The 12,492-nt window shown below is 38.0% G+C and overlaps 1 protein-coding gene across 6 annotated transcripts in view; it reads right to left on the reverse strand.

Moving 5' to 3' along the window:
• The window catches only part of DCAF10 (DDB1 and CUL4 associated factor 10), a 61,108-nt gene that overhangs the window by 42,669 nt on the left and 5,947 nt on the right, over positions 1-12,492 (reverse strand). The window lies entirely within an intron of this gene.

Raw genomic sequence — 12,492 nt, forward strand, 5'->3', positions numbered from 1 at the left:
TTGTTTAGTTTTCTAGCATTCGCTGGTTATTGATGTTCACTTATTTATAATTACACAAGCTATAGGTAAATAACTTTTTTTTTTGCCCATGTTAGTAGCAAATGTTTAAAAGATCGATACTATCTGTGGTTGGCAAGAGTAGTAGGAAATGGTACTCTCATACATTATCGTGGAGTATAATCTGGTACAGCTTATGTTTGGACAGCACCTCTAAAGTATCAGAATTTAAAATGGGCATATGTTTTGACTCAGCAATTTTTTCTGGGAATTTAATCTAGAGAACTAATTACTTACAAATACAAAGAGACATATAAAGATATGCTTCATTGTAAAAAGGAGAAATTCAAAGTATCTTAAATGTACATGACACAGGGAGTGATTGATTATACAAGCCATAGCACACAATACTTTGAAATACTGTAGAGAAGTTAAAAAGGGGTAGCTTTATATGAATATGAAAGAACTGCAAAACATATTTTTAAATAAAAAAGGTGGTTGCCAAAAAAATGTACATTGATGAGACAACTTAGGGGAAATTCATATACAACCAAATTATATATTTCTTCATCACTGTCAATAAAATGTACTGGAAAATATCTGGCATATAACCTATCAGAGCAGTTAAACATAGTCAAACTTATCATTCTTTTCCTTCATGGTTTTTTAGGTTTGTCTCTTGTTTCAGGCCTTCCCCACTGCAAAGTTATATTTTTATAAACCTTTTACAAACCTTGTTTTGATTTGTGAAAATCTATTGTATTTTATTCTATTTATTTTGATTAAGTATAAGTTTTTTGTGGGCCCTGCTCTTTCAGATTCATTTCATTTCTAGCAAATGAAATCCTGTGTATTTTATACAACTAAGATGAACGTACGTAAGATAGAATAAATAGCCAAAAACTTTTCTATTCAGAACAAACTTTTTAGGTAAAGTGGGAGATTAAAAAACAACCATTAAGTTGAAATCTTGGCCGGGTGCAGTGGCCCACGCCTGTGATCCCAGTACTTTGGGAGACCGAGGTGGGTGGATCACAAGGTCAGGAGTTCGAGACCAGACTGGCCAACATAATGAAACCCTGTCTCTACTAAAAATTCAAAAAATGTTAGCCAGGTGTGGTGGTGGGGGCCTGTAGTCCCAGCTACTTGGGAGGCTGAGGCAGGAGAATCGCTTGAACCCAGGAGGCGGAGGTTGCAGTGAGCCAAGATCACGCTACTGCACTCCAGCCTGAGTGACAGAGTAAGATTCTGTCTCAAAAAAAAAAAGTTGAAATCTTTTCTATATTTACTAATCATGGACTTGTCTGCATAAACCCTTTTTTAAGACATTTGGACTTCAAAGTTTAATAATATCTGAAATTTTTTATGCTAGTCATCGGGAGTAAAAATATTCAAATTAATATTTGTAATTTTTGAAGACATATAAATAGCTATTTCTTTTTGTAAGTCAGAAGAACCCTGAAATGAACTTTTTTCCCTTTTGTGCATAAGTAGTGAATCAATGATTCTGGGAGACTTTTTTTTTTGGTGGAGATGGGATCACACTATGTTGCTCAAGCTGGTCTCAAATTCCTGGCCTCAAGTGATCCTCCCACATCAGCCTCCCAAAACTCTGGGATTACAGGCATGAACCACCAGTCCCAGACTCTGGGAGATTCTTTTTTTCTGAGACGAAGTCTCGCTCTATCACCCAGGCTGAAGTGTGGTGGCGCAACCTCAGTTCACTGCAACCTCCACCTCCCTGGTTCAAGTGATTCTCCTGCCTCAGCCTCCAGAGTAACTGGGATTACAGGCACCCGCCACCACACCCCACTAATTTTTGTATTTTTAATGGAGACAGGGTTTCACCGTGTTGCCCTGGCTGGTCTCAAACCTCAAGTGATCCTCCTGCCTCAGCCTCCCAAATTGCTGGGATTATAGGTGTGAGCCACCACACAAAGCCAACCTCTGGGAGATTCTTAATCTTGAACATTGTATAAAAGGGATCTATAAAACTGTTAGTTATTGCTTTGTTTGAATCAAATTATAGTATATTTTTGTACATGGTATGATATGTATCTTTTAAAATATACATATTTGTTTAAAAGATACATATTGCTTTGTTTATTGCTGGTACACAATTTGTCCCAATATCAAGGCTGATCTTATTTACATTGGTTTATAATGCCATCTTCACTACACACAAGTTTTGTTCTTCGACTGTATATTGGTATTCTATGCAACATCACACTATCTTAATTTCTAGAAGGCTTATGATATATTTGCTATGTGGCAAAGCAAGACTCCCCCATTTGCTTTACAGACACTTTTTCTTGGCTAATACTATGCTTTCTCTTCAAGTAAATTTTATATATACCATGTCAGGTTCTGTTAAAAAATTTTGTTGAAATTTTATTGAAATGCACTGACTTTACAGATTACTTAGGTAGAATTTATATGATACAATATTGATTTACCTCATACAGTAATATGCACATTTTCCCACACATTAAAGATTTTCTTAGAGTATCTGAGTAAATCTTGGATCTTTGACCATCCTTATACAATTAGAATCAACATATCAATTTATGTATACACACACACACACACACCCCCCCCCAGGTGCAGATGTTAATTGAGATTATATTAAATCTATTAATACCAAAAGGTTGTGTTGTTTTTTTTGAGACAGAGTTTTGCTCTTGTTGCCCAAGCTGGAGTGCAATGGCACAATCTCAGCTCACTGCAACCTCTGCCTCCTGGGTTCAAAAGATTTTCCTGCCTCAGCCTCCCAAGTACCTGGGATTACAGGCATGTGCCACCATGCCCAGCTAACTTTTTGTATTTTTAGTAGAAACGGGGTTTCACCATGCTAGCCAGGCTGGTCTCTAACTCCTTACCTCAGGTGACCCACCCACCTCAGCCTCCCAAAGTGCTGGGATTACAGGCATGAGCCATCGCGCGTGGCCCAAAAAGTTGTAATGGAACTGCTATCTTTACAATATGGAATCTTCCAATCCATTAACATAATCTATCTCCATTTATTTAAATCTTCTGTAATTCTCTCAACAAAATTGTATAGTTTCCTCCATATGGCCCATGCCTACCTTCTGTTGAACTTATTCCTGGGCACTTGATTTTTTTTATATATTTGAATAAATGTTCTTTTAAAATTTTTGCTTATGCTGGACACAGTGGCTTATTCTTGTTATCCCAGAATTTTGGGAGACCAAGGAGGAAAGATTACTTGAGCTCAGGAGTTTGAGACCAGCCTGTGCAACACAGTGAGACCTTGTCTCTACAAAAAATTTAAAAATTAGCCAGGTATGATGGTGCACACCTGTAGTCCCAGCTATTTGGGTGGCTGAGGTGGGAGGATCAGCTGAGTCAGGGAGGTTGAGGCTGTAGTGAGCTATGATCATGCCACTGCACTCCAGCCTAGCTGACCAAGACCCTGTCTCAAAAAAAATTTTTTTGGCTTTGCTTATTGCTGGTATACAGAAATGTAACTGATTTTTAAATATTTATTATTTATCAATCAATCTTACTATTCTATTTTTGGGGGTTTTTGGTTGATAATAATACCATCTAAAAATAATTGCTTTGTTCTTCCTATTTTTTTTTTTTTTTTATTGGAGACAGAGTTTTGCGCTTGTTGCCCAGGCTGGGGTGCAATGGCGTGATCTCAGCTCACTGCAACCTCCGCCTCCCGGGTTCAAGTGATTCTCCTGCCGCAGCCTCCTGGGTAGCTGGGACTGCAGGCGTGTGCCATGATGCCCAGCTAATTTTTGTATTATTAGTAGAGACAGGGTTTCACCATGTTGGCCAGGCTAGTCTCGAACTGCTGACCTCAGGTGATCCACCTGCCTCGGCCTCCCAAAGTGCTGGGATTACAGGCGTGAGCCACCATGCCCAGACTGTTCTTCTTTTTAAAAACCTGTTTCCTTCTCTTTTTGGTTGTTATACTGACTAGGACTTTCAGAACAATGTTGAATAGAAGTGTTAATAGCAGGCACTCATCTTGTTCCTGATCTTCAAGAATATATTCAACATTTCATCATTAAGTACAATGTTTGCTGTAGGTTTTTTGGGCAGATTCCTACTATTAGATTAAGGAAAGTTCTGTTTCAATTTTGCTAAGCTTTCTTTTCATGAATATATGTCAAACTGTGTAAGAGATTTTTCAGCATTTATTGAGATATTCCTATATTTTTCCTTTAATATATTAATGTAGTTATTTACATTAATTTACTTTCTAATTTCAAATCAGTCTTTTATTAGATTCGGTTGGCTAATATTTTGTTTATGATTTTTCTATCTTTATTCTTCAGTGAAATTGCATAGTAATTTTGCTTTCTTGTGCTATTCATGTCAGATTTTGGTATAAAGTGTATGCTAACATCATAGAATGAATTAAGAATGGCCCTTGTTATTTTATACACTGGAATAGTTTATATAAATTGGGATTATTTATTTCTTGTAAATTTGGTAGTGCTAGTCTATAAAACCATCTAGACCTAACTACTGATGGAGTATTATTGGTTATGATACTACTTTCTAATCTTTTACTAATGTCAGTTTTGGTAATTTCTACTTTTCTAGGAATTAGCCTATTTCATTGAACTTTAGAATTTTATTGGCATGAAGTTGTTCACAATATCCTCTGTTTCTATTTTTAAACTTTAAAGGCCAGACACAGTGGCTCTCACCTATAATTCCAGCACTTTGGGTGGCTGAGGCAGGAGGATCACTTGAGCCCAGGAGTTTGAGACCAGCCTGGCAACACAGCAAGACCCTGCCTCTTAAAAAAAAAATTGAAGGCCAGGCGTGGTGGCTCACGCCTGTAACCCCAGCACTTTAGGAGGCCGAGGCGGGCGGATCACAAGGTCAGGAGTTTGAGACCAGGCTGGCCAACATGGTGAAACCCATCTCTACTAAAAATACAAAAAAAAAAAAAAAAAAAAAAAAAAAAAAAGCCGGCGTGGTGGCACATGCCTGTAATTCCAGCTACTTGGGAGGCTGAGGCAGGAGAATCGCTTGAACCCGGGAGGCAGAGGTTGCAGTAACCTGAGATCGTGCCATTGCACTTCAGCCTGGGTGACAGAATGAGACTCCATCTCAACAACAACAACAACAACAACAACAAAAATATATATATATAGTGACAAATAGTTTCAAAGTGGTTCAATTGCACTCTGATCTCTATTCCTTCTTTTTACCTTCTTTGGGTATAATTTGTTGTTCTGTTTCAAAGTTCTTGAGATGGATGCTTACTTAGCTTATTGACAATTCAGGCTTTCTTCTTTTCTAATATCTGCATTTAGGGATCTAAGATTTTCCTCTATACATGGCTTCAGCTGCAATTGCACAAATTTTGATAGTGTTTTCATCATTCAGTTTCAAATATTTTATAATTTATACTGTGATTTCTTCTTTGACTCACAAGTTATTTAAAAGAGCATTTCCAAAAATAAAGAGATTTTCTAGTTATTTATTTCCTGAACTTTCATTGAAAAACAAACTGCTTAATCTCAATGCTTGGAAATTGTATGAATTTGTTTTTTGTGTTGTCTGATATTAACATAACACACCAACTTTCATTTAGCTAATGCTAGCAGTGGTATGCCTTGACATCCTTTTACTTTAAAACTTTGTGTATCCTTACATTTCAGGTATGTCTTCTGTAAGCAGTTTTTAAAAATCTGATCTGACAATCATTGTCTCAGTCAAACCACATTTAATGTAACTACTAGCAATCTTTGAGTTGAAATCTGTCACCAGAGAATTTACTTTCCATTTGTCCTGTCTGTTCTATGTCCCTTTTCAGTTGCTTTAAACATTTTTTTGGCCAGGCACATTGGCCCATGCCTGTAATCCTAGTGTGTTAGGAGTCCAAGGCAGGAGGATAGCTTGTGGCCAGGAGTTGGAGATCAGCCTGGACAACATGTGGAGACCCTATCTCCATAAAAAAATAAAATGGCCAGGCATAGTGGCTTATGGCTGCAGTCCTAGCTGCCCAGGAGACAGGCGGGAGGATTGCTTGAGCCCAGGAGTTGGAGGTTGCCGTGAGCTGTGACAGCACCAATGAACTCCAGCCTGGGCAACAGTGCAAGACCCCATCTCTAAGAATATATATACATTTGCTATTGATATCTCCCCATATGCTATTTAGTATGTTAAATATATTCTTTTACTCTTCTTTTAGCGAATACCTAAAGAGCTAACATCATGCATCAACTTTTTAAAGTGAAGTACATAATTATTACTTCCTGGATGATGCAAGAACCTTAGCTCACTTCAACTTCCTTTATCCCATCCTAATATTTAATTTTTTATATATAATTATATATAAATTTAATGCTCTACTAAAATTTTTCATGTTTTATACCATTCCCAGCCTGGACAACAAACTGAGACCCTTGTCTCTACAAAAAATAAAAAAATTAGCCAGCCATGCTGGCGTGTGCCTGTGGTCCCAGCTACACAAAAGGCAGAGGCAAGAGGATTACTTGAGCCCAGGAAGTCAAGGCTGCAGTGAGCAGTGTTCATGCCACTGCACTCCAGCTTGGATGACAGAGAGAGACTCTGTCTAAAAAAAAGAAAAAAAAGTTAACATTCATTTTGATTTACACGCATATTTATTTTTGTTCTTTTCATTCTTTCCTGTACCTCTGATCTTCCACCTTTTTCCTTCCTCCTAAAGAATAATTTTGTTACCTGTTTCTGTGTAGGTCTGATAGTGGCAAATTCTCTCAATATTTGTCTGGAAATATCTTTGTCTCTTGACTTCCATTGTTTCTGCAGTGAACTTAGCTCTCTTTTTGAGCCTCCTTTGAAAGTAATCTATCTCTTTCCTCTAGCTGCTTTTAAGATTTTCTTTGTCTTTGTGCATGTATGTTTTATTTTAGTTTTAGCAGCTTTACTCTTGTAGCTAAGTGTGGCTTTATATTTCTGTCTTTTTTTCTTCTTTTTTTTTGTTGTTTGTTTTTGAAGAAGTTGGTAGGGATTTTTGTTTTTGTTTTTAAAGCAGTTGGAAGGTTTTTTTTTTGTTTTTGAAGCAGTTGTTTCAGAAGGTTTGGAGTGTGGTGGCGCTGGAATGCAGTGGCGCAATCTCAGCTCACTGCAGCCTTGACCTCCCAGATTCAAGTGATCCTCCTTCTTCAGCCTCCTGAGTAGCTGGGACCACAGGCGCATGCCACCACACCCAGCTAATTTTTTTGTAGAGTCAGGGTTTTGCCATGTTGGCCGGGCTGGTCTCAAACTCCTGAGCTCAAGAGATCCAACTACCTCAGCCTCCATAAGTGCTGGGATTACAGGGGTGCGCCACCATGCCTGGCCTGCTTTTTTTGTCTTTCTCTTGCTTGAGATGTATAGCCTTTCTTGAATCTACAATGTCTTTTGTTAATTTTTAAAATTGTCATCCATTATCTGTTCAAATATTGATTTATCTTCATTCTCTTTAATATCTTTCTGAAACTCCATTTATATTTATAAGATCTTTTCCCTGTATCTTATGACATATCTTAATCTCTATGTCCCATTTTGGTAAATCTGAACTTTATTCTGTATATTTTTTTCTCATCTATTCTCAAGCTCACAAATCCTTCAGCTGTGTCCAGTTTGCTGTTAAATCATCCAGTGAGTTTTTATCAGTTACAGTACTTTTTAGTTCAAGGGTTTTCTTTTTTTAGCTTCTAGTTCTCTGCTAAATTTCTCCATCTTATAATTCCTTGAACATATTAAATAGTTTTAATGTCAGATCTCCTGTGGGTCTATTTCTATTGTTTGCTGATTTTCTTGGTTTTTCAGACAACGAATCTCTTTGTACTAGTGCTCGTCACTGTATACAAAAATTATAGGGATAATTTAAAGCACTGGATGATATATTATCTTTTTAAAAAAATTTCTTTAGAGACAGGGTCTTGCTTGGTCACCCAGGCTGAAGTGTAGTGATGTGATTATAGCTCACTGTAACCTCAAACGCCTGGGCTTAAAACAATCCTCCCACCTCAGCCTCCAGAGTAGCTAGTATGGCAGGCGCACACCACCTTGCCCAGCTAATTTTTAAATTTTTTGCAGATATGGGATCTCTCGCTATGTTGCTCAGACTGGTCTCCAACTCCTGGCCTCAATTAATCTTCCCTCCTCAGCCTCCCAAAGAACTCGGATTAAAGGTGTAAGCCACGGCACTCAGCTGCATATTTTCTTCTTCCATAGAAGATTCATCTTTAATTATGGCAAGTAAGCTAGAGTAGAGGTGCCGGCAATCTGAGGTCTTCTTAATCTACGTAGGGAATGAGATTATTTGAAGCTGGCCTTTAGTCCCCATGAGTACTGTCGATTCTGGATTCACCTTTAGTCCTAGGGTATACTGGGTGGGGGGAGGGGAGTTTCAATCCCAAACCTAAATTGCGGATCCTAAATTGCAATTCTTGTAATCTCATCTATCCCACCCATGAGTCCATTAGAAATACCATTCAGAGGCCAGGCGCAGTGGCTCAAGCCTGTAATCCCAGCACTTTGGGAGGCCGAGGCGGACAGATCACCTGAGGTCAGGAGGTCGAGACCAGCCTGACCAACATGGAGAAAGCCCGTCTCTACTAAAAATACAAAAATTAGCCGGGCGTGGTGGCGGGCGCCTATAATCCTAGCTAATCCAGAGGCTGAGGCAGGAGAATCGCTTGAACCCGGGAGGCAGAGGTTGCAATGAGCCAAGATCGCGCCATTGCGCTCCAGCCTGGGCAACAACAGTGAATGAAACTCTGTCTCAAAAAAGAAAGAAAGAAAGAAAGACCATTCAGCCTCATTGCTGCTGCTGCTTTTGAGATTGACAGATGCCTCTCAGAGAAGCGAGCTCAAATGCTGGGCTCACATCACTGGCTTTCCTATTTTTTAGAACTTGACCCTGCAATTTCTTCATTTCCCTGATAATGCTCTAATCCCCTCACACATAAGCTTTCTATATCTTACATTAAATATTTAATATTTTCTCTAGCTTTTCTGATTATTCTCAGTTGGAAGTTTGGTCCAAACAATCTACCTCTTGCATATAAAATTGTCCCCCCAACTTTTTTTTTTTTTAAGATGGAGTTTCGCTCTCGTTGCCCAGGCTGGAGTGCAGTGGTGCAATCTCAGCTCACTGCAACCTCCGCCTCCCAGGTTCAAGTGATTCTCCTGTCTCAGCCTCCTGAGTGGCTGGGATTACAGGTGTTTGCCAACATGCCCAGCTACTTTTTTGTATTTTTAGTAGAGATGGGGTTTCACCATGTTAGCCAGGCTGGTCTCAAACTCCTGACCTCAGGTGATCCAGCCGCCTTGGCCTCCCAAAATGCTGGGATTACAGGTGTGAGCCACCGCGCACGGCCGCCCCGCTCCCCTGACATTAAAACCCTTTTATTTTTTTAATTTGAGACAGAGTTTCGCTCTTTTGCCCAGGCTGGAGTGAAGTGGCACAGTCTTGGCTCACTGCAACCTCCACCCCTCGGGTTCAAGCGATTCTCCTGCCTCAGCCTCCGGAGTAGCTGGGATTATAGGCGCCCACCACCACGCCTGGCTAATTTTTGTATTTTGAGTAGAGTCAGGGCTTCGCCATGTTAGCCAGGCTGGTCTCGAACTCCTGACCTCAGGTGACCCACCCGCCTCAGCCTCCCAAAGTGCTAGGATTACAGGTGTGAGCCACTGTGCCGACCTATGTCCCTCTTTTTATTCTGAATATTATCTGTGCATTTTCTTAGTACCATGGATGTTTTTCATTTTTATAAGTATTTTCAAAACTTTGTCCCTATTCAGTATTTCTGATGGTTTTTAAAATTTCACTAATTTCTACCTTTTTTTTTTTTACTATATTTCCTTCTGCTCTCTTTAGATTGATTTTCCTATTATTTGCAGATAACTTTGCTATTCTCTTTCATGAGATGAATACTTAGCTCATTAATTTTCCTTATCAGTTTATTACAGACTATAATTTTCCTACTAAGTACAGCTTTACTTGTATCCCACAAGTTTTGAGACATATGATTTCATTATCATTTAGTTCTGAACATTTCTAATTTCCATTATAATTTCCCCTTTGACCCATGAATTTATCAATTCTTTTTGAAAATGAATGAGACTTTTCTAGTTATCTTTTTTTTTTTCTTTGAGACAGAGTCTCATTCTGTCACCCAGGCTAGAATGCAGTGGCAACCTCAAACTCTGAAGCTCAAGCAGTCCTCCTGCCTCACCTTCCTGGGTAGCTAGGACCACAGGCACATGCCACCGCACCAGGCTAATTTTTAAATTTTTGTAGACAGTCTCTCTTCCTTGACCAGGCTGGTCTTGAACTCCTGCCAGATCCTCCCACCTCAGTTTTCCAAAGTACTGGGATTACAAGTGTGACCCACTGTGCCAGGCCTCTGGTTATCTTTTTAATTATACTTGTCTCTTGACTTCCAAAAATATAAAATATATAATATATAAATATATTTTATGTAATATATATTATATAATATATTATATAATACATATTTTTATATAAATATATATTTTATATAATATATATTTATATAAATATATACTTTATATATGTATTTTTATATATTTTTATATATAAATTTTATATATAAATATAAATATATAAATATATATTTATATTTTATATTATATAATATATTTTTATATATTATATAAATATATTATATTTTTATATTATATATTATGTATTATATATTTTATATATTTATATATTATATAAATATATATTTTATATTATATATAATATACTTTTACATAATATAATATATATAATATTTTTCTTGAGACAGGGTCTCATTCTGTCGCCCAGGCTGTCACCCAGGCTGGAGTGCAGTGGCGCGATTTTGGCTCACTGCAACCTCTGCTTCTGGGGTTCAAGTGATCCTCCCACCTCAGCCTCCCGAGTAGCTGGGACTATAGGCATGAGCCCCACAACTGGCTAATTTTTGTATTTTTTGTAAGGATGGTCTGGAACTCCCAGGCTCAAGTGATCCACCTGCCTCAGCCTCCCAAAGTGTTGGGATCACAGGTATGAACCACCATGCCAGCTAGTTATCTTTTTATTTACTTCTAGTGATCACATTGTGGTGAGAAACTGTATTCGGTATGATACCAATCTTTTGAAACTTGTGGTCTCATATGTGAAAATTTTATAAATGTTCCTTGTGTGTTTGAAAAATATAAGGATGAAGCGGCTGTTACATACAGTTAAGTGTGATATTCAAAGAGGTTAAAAATTCAGGCCAGGCACAGTGGTTCACACTTATAATCCCAGCTCTTTAGGAGGCTGAGGTGGGTGGATCACCTGAGGTCAGGAGTTCAAGACCAGCCTGACTAACATGGTGAAACCTCATCTCTACTAAAAATACAAAATTAGCCGAGCGTGGTGGTGCATGCCTGTAATCCCGGCTACTTGGGAGGCTGAGGCAGGAGAATTGCTTGAACCTGGGAGCTGGAGGTTGCATTGAGGCAAGATCGCGCCATTGCAGTCCAGCCTGGACAACAAGAGTGAAACTCTGTCTCAAAAAAAAAAAGAAAAGAAAATTCAGTGGTAATATAAATTAACATAAATAAAATTTAAAAACATTTTCTAAATAAATTAACCTATATAGATTATAAAAATGCTCACCAGGTGATAACCATTGTAGCTCAAATTGTTCATTAAATCATTCTAGTAATTTTCAATCATTTATTAATTTTTGGAAATTGTAGCCATAATCTTTTATTTGACACAGATGCCCTTGTCTGAACCATGAATTGACACAGGAAACTAGATAAAGCCCTTCTAAGAATGTCCACATTAAATTTATAGTCATTAAATAACTTGTAGTCATGATACGTTAAAAAAAATCACTCTTTTTAAAATTTTTGTAGAGACAAGGTCTCCCTATGTTGCCCCAGCTGGTCTTGAACTCGAGCTCAAGCAATCCTCCACCTTCAGCCTCCCAAAGTGCTAGGATTATAGGCATGAGCTGCCATACCTGGCCTAAAAAAAAGAAATCACTCTTAACATCAACAGAATTGTTCATGGGAGCTGAATCCTCTTTTTGGCTTTTGCTGAAGTAACAATAAGTATATTTTAAAATGTTTTTAGCCCTTCAAGTGCTTGCTGTTAGTTTCATATATTCAATATTTGTTTAAATATATTAATAACTAAGTCACAAAAATAATTTATTGATATACTTAATTATATTAAACCTAACCCCTCAGTCCAGGTGAGAGGTAACGTAACACAGCAGTTAACAGCATACACCAAGGTACAGAACCTTCATTTAATAAACTTTCTGCTTCTTAATTCCCCCAACTAAATGTGTCTGGTAGACAGAAAAAGATGTATTTTGGTAGTCATTTTCATTTATAACATGAGTGTCATTAATGCCTACTGTAGGCAGGTATTCATTGGGTGTTGGCACACTTATCCTATCTAAATAATGGGGAAATTAAACAAGAATGATAAAACTAAGGATGTGCATCCCAGAAGTTATTCATCCATAAACCATCCCC

The sequence above is a fragment of the Pan paniscus genome, chromosome 11, assembly GCF_029289425.2.
Source record: "Pan paniscus chromosome 11, NHGRI_mPanPan1-v2.0_pri, whole genome shotgun sequence".
NCBI lineage: Eukaryota > Metazoa > Chordata > Mammalia > Primates > Hominidae > Pan > Pan paniscus.